A 9,857-nucleotide genomic window follows, 5' to 3' on the forward strand; every position below is an offset into this window, starting at 1 on the left:
GCTTCAACCTCACAGCTCCATGCCATGGCCTCCTAGGCCTCAAATCAGGGACACCCCTGACACATGCCTGACCTCAGTGGCTTTCCTTAATCTCAAGGGCAAGTTCCATAACCCGTTTCTTCTGTTCTTAACTCTAAAGCCAGAAGCACATGGCTGAAGCTGCCAAGTTCTGCTGCTTACTGGGGCTGGATCATGGTTCCCTCATTCAATTACATCTTCACTAGCTTTCTATCTTTCACTGTCTAAGCTTGGCTGTCCTGAAACTTGCTCTGTAGACCAGTCTGACCTCAAATTCAGAGATCCGCCAGCATCTGCCTTCTCAGTCTTGGGATTAAAAGTGTGCACCATACCCAGCTCTAAGCTTTTCTTTAATTCCTTTTCACAAATTAGAAACTTAGCTGGGTGGGATCTTACCCTGAGGTCACCACTCTCCTTTTTCCGTTTTTTTTAAATCCATTTATCTCTTTGAACACAGGATTTAGCTCCATTACACTTCCTCATGCTTTTTCTCCTCAAAATTTACATTTTGTAATTTACCCTTCTCAGCTTGCTCCTTTTCATTATGACTCTTTATAACCATGAATACTAGTAATCACACAACCGAGTCTCTACTAGGCTGCTTTGAGATTTCCTCTTCCAAGGGAATTAATCCAAAACTCTTCACTTTAGCCTCAGGCAGACTCTTCAGACAAGGGCGAAAGGCAGCCACTTTCTTCACCAAAATATCACAAGAACAATCTCTAGGCCACATACTAAAACTCTTCTCCTCTGTAGCCTCTTGATCAGGCACCCCCACAGTTCATCAAATCACATTCAACACCACTGTCTTCCATGCTCCTACTAATATGGCCCATTAAGCAGTGCTTAAATCATTCCACTGCTTTCCTAACCCAATGTACCAAAGTCCAAATTCTTCCAAACATAAACATGGTCAGGCCTATCACAGCAATAACCCAGTCCCTGGTACCAACTTTTGTCTTAGTTAGGGTTTCTATTGCTGTGAGGAGACACCATGACCACAGCAACTCTTATGAAGGAAAACATTTTACTGAGGTGGTGGCTTACAGTTTCAGAGGTTCAATCCATTATCATCATGGCAGGGAGCATGATGGCATGCTGGAGGAGTAGCTGAGAGTCTTGCAGGCAACAGGAAGTCAACTGAAACACTGGGAAGTATCCTGAGAATAGGAAACTTCACAGCTCACCCCCACAGTGACACATTTCCTCCAGCAAGGTCATGCCCACTCCAAAAAAGCCACACCTCCTAATAGTGCCACTCCCTATGATATTATTGAGTATGTGGTACCCTCAAACTACCACACCCCATATCCTTGTGAATTCTCTACATTCAATAAATTAAGTTTCATTCTATCTACACCTTTCCTTAGAAGAATAACATAAAAACACAGGTGAAGATTCACTGGAAGGTGCTGGAACTAATGTTAATCTTGCATGGCATTCTGGGTAGAATTTGGTTTGTTCAGAAGATGCTTCAAGTTCCTATGGTAAAATTTGTCCTCTCTAAGCAATGAGAGCTTCTTCCTGCAAGTGCAAAAGCTAGTAGAAAAGTTGTGCAAAGACTCACCGTAAGAAAGCAAACAGAACTTACATCTGTTTCTGGATCATTTTTAATGAGTTTCTTTTTCTATTTTTTTCCCCACCCAGCTCACATTATCCCAGTCTTGGGTTTAGAGAGGGAGCATCAAACATGCATAAGTTTATGTTATTACAGAAACAAAGCATGAGATGTTTGTTGAATCATTTAAAACCAGGAACATAACTTTCTTCAACTTGTTATGATTTCTGTGGTGGGTCCTTAGAATCTGACCTTGCAAAGGAGGAAAGTGCAAGAATAAAAATCCATAAGTGATTTACCCATTTCATTTTTCCCTTCTGAGGTGCACAGAGCAGGAAACTTGTATTTTGGTGCATCAAGAAATGAGATGGTGTGGTCTTTGAACTTTCTGAGACTTTCAGGGTCACTTGCTATTTATCTGGTTAAAATCAAATTACCAACCAGCTGGAGGGAAATAATTGGTATGACCTGACATTGTAAAACTCTTCGGCTCAGGACAAGCAAGGTCATCTTGATGAATGACAGAGATGGACATTGCCACAATCAAAAGCATGGCAATAGTTCTTATCAAGTTTCTATAATTGCTATAAAATGGTTTTCTCTGTTGCCTAGCAGATGTATCTTTGGGGTCTCTACTTTGTGGCTCTCTCAAAGGATATACAAGTCCTTTGAATCATAGCATCAAAACTCCTGGTGACACTTTTTTAAAACCTTCTTTTTGCTTTAGGAGGCCTCACATTCCACACTAGGGGAATACATACAGGGCTTAGAAACAGTAATTAGGAAAACCATGTGTGCCCATAAACTAACATTTCTGCCAGGGTGGTAAAGTGTCACTGTTATAGCACAAAGGGACGCTGGTGACCACATCAGGCGACATCAGAAGAACTGTGGACACTTTACATCTGTAATCTACATGAGCTATTAATATTAGGTCTTCTGAATCATAAATACTTAGGTAAAGGCTATGTAATCCACTGCAGTGTTTTTGGTTAATCACAACAGTCAAATGGATAAAGACGAAGAACCACCTAGGAGACAGGCCTCTGGGCATGCCTGTAAGGGGTTATCTTAGTTACACTGATTGAGGCAGGAAGACTTAGGAGCAAGAAGGTAGATACACATAGTTAGTATAACAAAGATTATATTTTATTATGCTGAGGGTCATCACACAAGGTTCACACTATAAATTCCTACCCATGGTTCTAAGACTATCTCCCCAAGGCTGCTCACCTGTATGACATAATAGATGGAGAGGTCCAGTCTCTAACAGAAGTCTCTGATTTGAGGGTCAGGGTCCTGGGGATGCTCTCTAGCCACAGGGCAGATCAAGATGGCATCTTTCCAGATGTGCAAAACAGAGCATTGCTCTTGGGCCCCGTTCATATGCTGTCCAGTGGGCATCATGGGGTTCTAGGGCTGTGTCTGGTCATCTTGAGTGAGTGATGTCACTGAGTTCTGGTTAGCAGGTGCAGCCTTGGGTGTAGTGGGGATCCCAACTAAGCTGTTTTTACATGTCTAAAACCTATGTTCCTTACAAAGACTAGTTCACTGTGGGCAACAGCATTCCCGGGGCTGAGATCCTGGCCTGGATAAAAGGGAGTGAACTGAACACAGGTATTCATTGCTTTTCTTCCTGACTGTAGATGCCCTGAGGCCAGCTGCTTTAACCTGCCGCCTAGACCTCCCTGCCACGGTGCGATGGACTGCACCCTTGAACTGTGAGCCGAACCAAACTCTTTCCCCCTCAAGTTGCTCCTATCACAGCAACAGAAAAAGTAATGGAGACATAAGGGTTCAGGCTTTTCCTCCCTAAATCTTATCTTGAATGAATACTGGGGTTGAAAAAAGCATTGGCTCAGAATATTTCCCCTACCTTCTGATTTCTTGCACATTGAGAATGGAAGCCCTTCTGTGTTCACTACAATGAACTTTTAAACTATATTTTCTTCAGGTTGTGCTTCTCAAAACAAAAACAAAACAACAACCACAAAAAAAAATCAATTTCTGATCCTGTAATAGGGATTTTTTCCCTTTCAGGGTCCTTTTTGTCTCTGAACACATTCTTCACTAACCCATTTAATCAGATACTGCTATGGGCAGCTGATTTTTCTTTGTGGGTGTGTGAGAAATGTGGCAATTGTGATGAATTAGCTGACTTCATCAACATGGAGACTGGTGCTTTAAAAATCAAAGACAAAATAAACTATGTAAAGTACTTCTGTGCCTCAGGCTGGATCTGGACAGTTTTGCTCGGTTCTCCTCCCAAGAGCATCTCCGAATGCTGTCCTTGGCATAACTCTGGCAATTTCTCAGTGATTACTTGAGAATACTGTTCAGATTGCCCCTTTCTATCCATTGCTGTGACCCCAGAGTAGCAAACCTAACATTTCACACTACCCTGGAAGCTTGTTTAATTGATCCTCGAAAGCCTGCCAGGGCCTCTCATGAAGCTTTTTTTAAACAGACCTTTGTGGACCTCAGTTTGTAGCTGTACACAGACGGTCTTTCCATACTATGTAGGACACCAGGACCCTCTACAAGCATAGATCTTTGGGTAAGGTGCCCAGCACACTGGTGGCACATTTATCAGACACAGTTGAACACATCCAGTATGAGTTGACTTATAAAAGGCATTGTGACTTTACCTGGAGAATATGAAAATGAAATGCTGATTTTAAGGAATACTCAAGGCAATCAAAACAACCATTTTTCATAGAACCAAAGTGTTCTTCTGAAAGAAAATCACAGACCTGAGCATAAAAAGAAAGGTGTGTTCTTGTTGAGATTGGCTCTCTCCAAAACACTTACTACCTTGCTGTTGAAAGAAACTAAATGCACAGGGCACAGGTCTAATCAAAAAGGTATAAACATCCCCCAGCAGTCCTTACCCATCTAGTTTGGCTAATTCTGGTTCAGAAGGACCCCCCTTCCTCAGCTATGCATACAGAAGTACATGCAAGGACAGAAGAAAGACTATCCCTTCTCCCTGCAAAGAATGTGAAGGGCCATTATGCTCAAGTAATACAATCTTCAAAGATTGTAGGGTTAGCTACTGTTGCCTTCTACTCACTGGAAGACGAGGCTAGGCTTACAGAGAACAGCCTGGAGTCACATATGTGCTCAGTGGCTCTTTTCCTCACCCTCTGTACTCAGTCAACTTCTGCCTCTGACTCTCCGGCATGTCCTTCCATGACACATCACCCATGAAACTACCAAATTTCTCCTGAAGATTGTCTGGAAATCACAATTCAATTTCCTAGTGTCCAGTATTGCCTGCCTTGTAAACTTCTAAGATGAGGAATGGTCAGACTGGATAAGGAGCTACTGTGAAAAGTACTGTTGTATCAGGGCATCTTTGTGTTCAATACCATCTACCCTAGAAGTATAATGTATATCAGGTCATTTAAAACTGTATCTGTAATTACCTTTTATTGACAGTCTTTCTTCAAAAGCATTGAATTTATCTTGTTTGCTTATATAATCAAGCCAGGGACATAAAGACAGTTAATATTCACTGTGACTCATACTGTCACCATTTAGTATATGTGATGGCTATTCTTGGTTTTCAACCTGACTGTGTCTGAAATGAACTATAATTCAGAAATTGAGGGTGTAGATGAATTTCTAAACAGTCTTATTAAATAAGAAACACAGAACCAAATACAGGGGTGCAAGCCGTAGAGATCAGAGCAATAGCCACCAACTAACCTTAGTTTACCACCTCACCGTAGCTTCCCAAGAAAGCCTCTTCCTGTCTAACCTGTGCCTTTATTGCCTTACTGTTCTGCCTTCTCATTGGCTCTAAGCCCAGACACATCACTTCCTCATCACTGCCTGTCTATACAGACCTCCAGGTTTCTATGGTATTGGGATTAAAGGCGTGTGTCACCATGCTTGGCTGTGTCCTTGAACACACAGAGACTCTGCCTGCCATGTGATTGGATTAAGGGCATGTGCTACCACTGCCTGACTTCTGTTTATGGCTGCCTATGACCCTGATCTGCAGGCAAACTTTATTTATTAACCTACAAATAAAATATCACAATTCAGCACAAATGAAATATCACCACAGGAGGGCACACTTGTGATCTGGATCTTGAGGCAAGAAGACAACATGCCTTTAGTCCAGATCTTAAGGCTGAAGGACACACCTTTAATCTGGGTCACACCTTTCGCTGGCAGCCTATATAAGGAGAATGGAAGGAGGGATTTGTTCTTCGCCTGCTTGCCCTCCGTACCTTATCAGCACCTTCATTCCTTCACTGGCTTTGCAGTCTACTTCTTCAGGATTCCAGCATCTACGGGAGAGCAGCGGAGACACCCAGCCTCATGGGACTGAACAGCTACTAGATTCTTGGACTTTCTGTTCACAGTTAGCCACTGTTGGACTGCAGCCTGTAAGTCATTTCAATAAATTCCCACATATGTGTACACACACACACACACACACACACACACACACACACGAGAGAGAGAGAGAGAGAGAGAGAGAGAGAGAGAGAGAGAGAGAGACAGAGAGAGAGAGAGACAGAGACAGAGACAGAGAGAGACAGAGAGACAGAGACAGAGAGACAGAGAGAGAGATTCACTCCATAAGTTCTGTGACTCTAGAGAACCCTGACTAATACAGTGTGGATGTTCAATGCATATAGGATACATCACTCTTCTAGGATCTGTCTGAGGTACCCAGGATTGACATTAACTTCAGGGTTTGCCATCCCCTGCTTTTTCAGTCTAGTCCCATTCTTTACTTACTAGAAGAGACTCCAGTGTTCTTCATGCCAGCCTAAATCTGACACACAGAAGGAGTTCATGAGATGGATTAACGAATAAATAATCTCAGGAAATTATATAGTGTTCAGTGGGCAATATGAATTCAGGAACTAAAGCATAGAAAAAAGAACAGGGAAACAGGTCAGATCCTCCAGTCTGACTCAGCCCATGATGGAAGAACTGGTGTAGACAAAATTCTAAATGGTCGTATTAAATAAGAAACACAGAGCCAAATACAGAGTTAAAAGCCCAAGAGATCAGAGCACTAGCAAATAGCCTTTAGCTTACCACTCACTGCCGTCCTTCCCCTGAGAGAGAGACCTTCTCCTGTGTGACTGTCGTTTTATTGCTTTCCTGTTCTGCCTTCTTATTGGCTCTAAATCCAACCACATGATTTCCTCACCACTGCCTGTCTATACAGACCTCTAGGTCTCTATGGTTGGTACTAGGATTAAAAGTTCAGTCACCATGCTTGGTTGTGTCCTTGACCACACAGGGACTCTGCCTGCCATGTGATCGGATTAGGGGCATTTGCCACCACCGCTGGACTTCTGCTAAATGGCTCCTTTTAGCTCTGATCCCCAGGCAACTTTCTTTATTAAAATACAAATAAAATCACATTTCAGCACAAATAAAATATCACCATAAAACTGGGATGGGGGCTACCCTGTAAGCCTGTGTAGGCTAGTAGGACACTTCCCACCATCTTGTGCATGATCTCTGCCCACTTTTTCCTGCAGAGTCCTTAACACATGCATTGAGGATATAATGTGTGCACCTTTTGTCGTTGTTACAGCACTATTTTAAAACACAGAAGGAACTGAATGTATTTAAATCTTGTGAACAAAAACAGTGAGTTAGGGAGATGGCTCAGGGGTTACAGCACTTGCCATATAAATGTAAGGACAAGATTTTGGATTCATTCCCAGAGCACATGTAAATGCCAGGTGTGTCTGGTGACATGTCTATAATTTTAGCCCAGGGAAGGTAGAAACAGGGACTGGTAAGGACAAGCTCATAGCCATATCCACAAGCTCTGGATTCAACTGAAACCCCTTGCCTCCATGCATAAGGTGAGCAGCTGAGGAAGACTGCCAATGTCAGCCTTGGGCCTCCACATGCACACATGCAAGCACCCATTTCCACACAGGCATACCACACATACATATTCACGAGGGGAAAATGGTAGGTTGGCAGAGTAAGTCAGAGCAGGGCCCTGTGCTAGAGTTGAATCAGGTGGGCTGGGTGACTCTGTGCTCAATTTCCTGCAAAATGGAGCTGATGTTAATGATAGTATCTGGACTAACTTCAAAGAGTAGTTACAGAGACAGGACAAATTAATCTTTGTAAAGACCGTATAAATGTACATCAAATTTAAACAGTTGTCTTGTGGCGGGGGGAGCAGAAGATAAAGATGTTATGGTGTGTGTCAGCCACCAAGGCCTCTTGTTTTGTCACAAACATGCTATATTTTATGACTTTTTCGGGGTATGCAGATGTCTACTGTCTCCATCTGAGATTTCCAGAAGCATGATTTATTTGTATGAACCTTATGTCTGGTAGAGTATCATCCTTCCCTTGCACAGTGAGACATCTGAAAAGAAGCCTGTGGTTGGTTACTCAGAGATGGCTTATTTTCATCACAGCAGTGGTGGAATATCCATTAGGGACTGGAAGAAACTATTATCCAACATCCTTTTGTTTGCCTCTGGAGCTGGAGGGAAAACTGGTGTTCAAACAATCTAATTGTCATCTATTGGCACACATGGCTCAGTTTGGTTGATGAGTTAAAGTGTTTTCACCTGCTTTGGGATCGACAGGACAGCTCATTCAGTCTCCCATCTCCACTCTACAAATGACTGTTTCTGGCGAGCCCAGGAACTGCATGTGCATTCATATTCTGAAATTAGCAGATATCAAGCAGCTTATGAGCTCATTTGAGTTGTACAGTAGAAAATGCAAGAGACCAGAGGGAGGGTGTCTCTCCTTCTGTCACAAGCATATGCTTCGTAAACTTTGCCTTTTTTCTTATAAAGTAGGTACCTTACTGAGGATGAACCCAGAGGGATTTAAACACACACACACACACACACACACACACACACACACACACACACACACACAAGAGGAAATGAACAGAAAATCAAAGTTATTAGAGTCTGAGGATAAAAATAGACCCTCTAAACTGAGTGGTTCTGTTGGTAAGAGTCAGAGGAGGAAGTAGGTGACCTATGGGCTGTCAATCCACACACCACCCCAAAAGCAGAGTTTCTATTGATGTTCTGCTTGGCTAGCTTCCCTCAAGCCTTCCATCCTGCCATTATCATGAGAGCCATCCCTGCTCAGGTTTTCTCTGATGATACATGTGGTGATGTATTGGGTAACTCAATAAAGCTTGTCTAGGGATCAGAGGACAGAGCCCACCACTAGAATTAGACATAGAGGTCAGGCAGTGGTGACACACACCTTTAATCCTATCACTCAGGAGGATCTTTGTGAGTTCGAGGCCACACTGGGAACAGAACCAGGCATGGTGGCACACACCTTTAATGCCAGCACTTGAGATCTCATGTCTTTGCTTGGGAAGCACCCACACATTTAATCTCAGGAAGTAATATGGCAGGACACAGAAAGGTATTTAAAGCATGAGGAAACAGGAACTCTCTTCTTGAGACTGAAGATTTCCTAGAGGTAAGAACTGTGGCTGGCTTACTCTGCTTCTCTGATCTTTCAGCTTTCACCCCAATGTCTGGCTCTGTTTTTTTTATTAATAAGACTTTTTTTGTTTTGTTTTGGTTTTTCAAGACAGGATTTCTCTATGTAGCTTTGGTGCCTTTCCTGGAACTCACTCTGTAGCCCAGGCTGGCCTCGAACTCACAGAGATCTGCCTGGCTCTGCCTCCCGAGTGCTGGGATTAAAGGTGTCCGCCACCACCGCCCGGCTTAATAAGACCTTTGAAGATCCGTGTTACATCTCAAACAACAGATATAGGCTGTTTTCATCCTTTGAAGAGGTCTACAGAGCAGTTTGCAGCGGAGCCTTTTGTTTGAATTTGAGGGAACTCTGAGTAGAATGACACTAGCCAGTTATCTAAAGTCCACTCTGTTGTCCCCTTGGTAATCATCTAGTATCTCACCTTTGAGGACCAAGCTCCAAGTCCTCCCACACATGATAGGTTGGGGACATACGGGACTTCAGGGGGGTGCCTGTCTTCAGTTGATGGATCTCCCAGCCTGGTGTCTAATTGACACTTGAATGCCTACCCCCATACTTGACCAAACTCCTACTGTTCACCAGAGAAGGGCTGGGAAATTATAATAAAATGAATTAGAAATCCCATCCTGTGATGAGTTCTACATATGATTTCAAAGAGACAATGTGCTCAAGAGGCATGAGGAAACAGAAGCCCCGCCCTCCCCCCAAAATAACCCAGCCAATCCAGGTGTCCGCAGACCTCTTTCAAAGCGTCTGACGCACATTGGCTCAGGAACACAGTGGGCATCAA

The sequence above is a fragment of the Peromyscus leucopus genome, chromosome 7, assembly GCF_004664715.2.
Source record: "Peromyscus leucopus breed LL Stock chromosome 7, UCI_PerLeu_2.1, whole genome shotgun sequence".
Lineage (NCBI taxonomy): Eukaryota > Metazoa > Chordata > Mammalia > Rodentia > Cricetidae > Peromyscus > Peromyscus leucopus.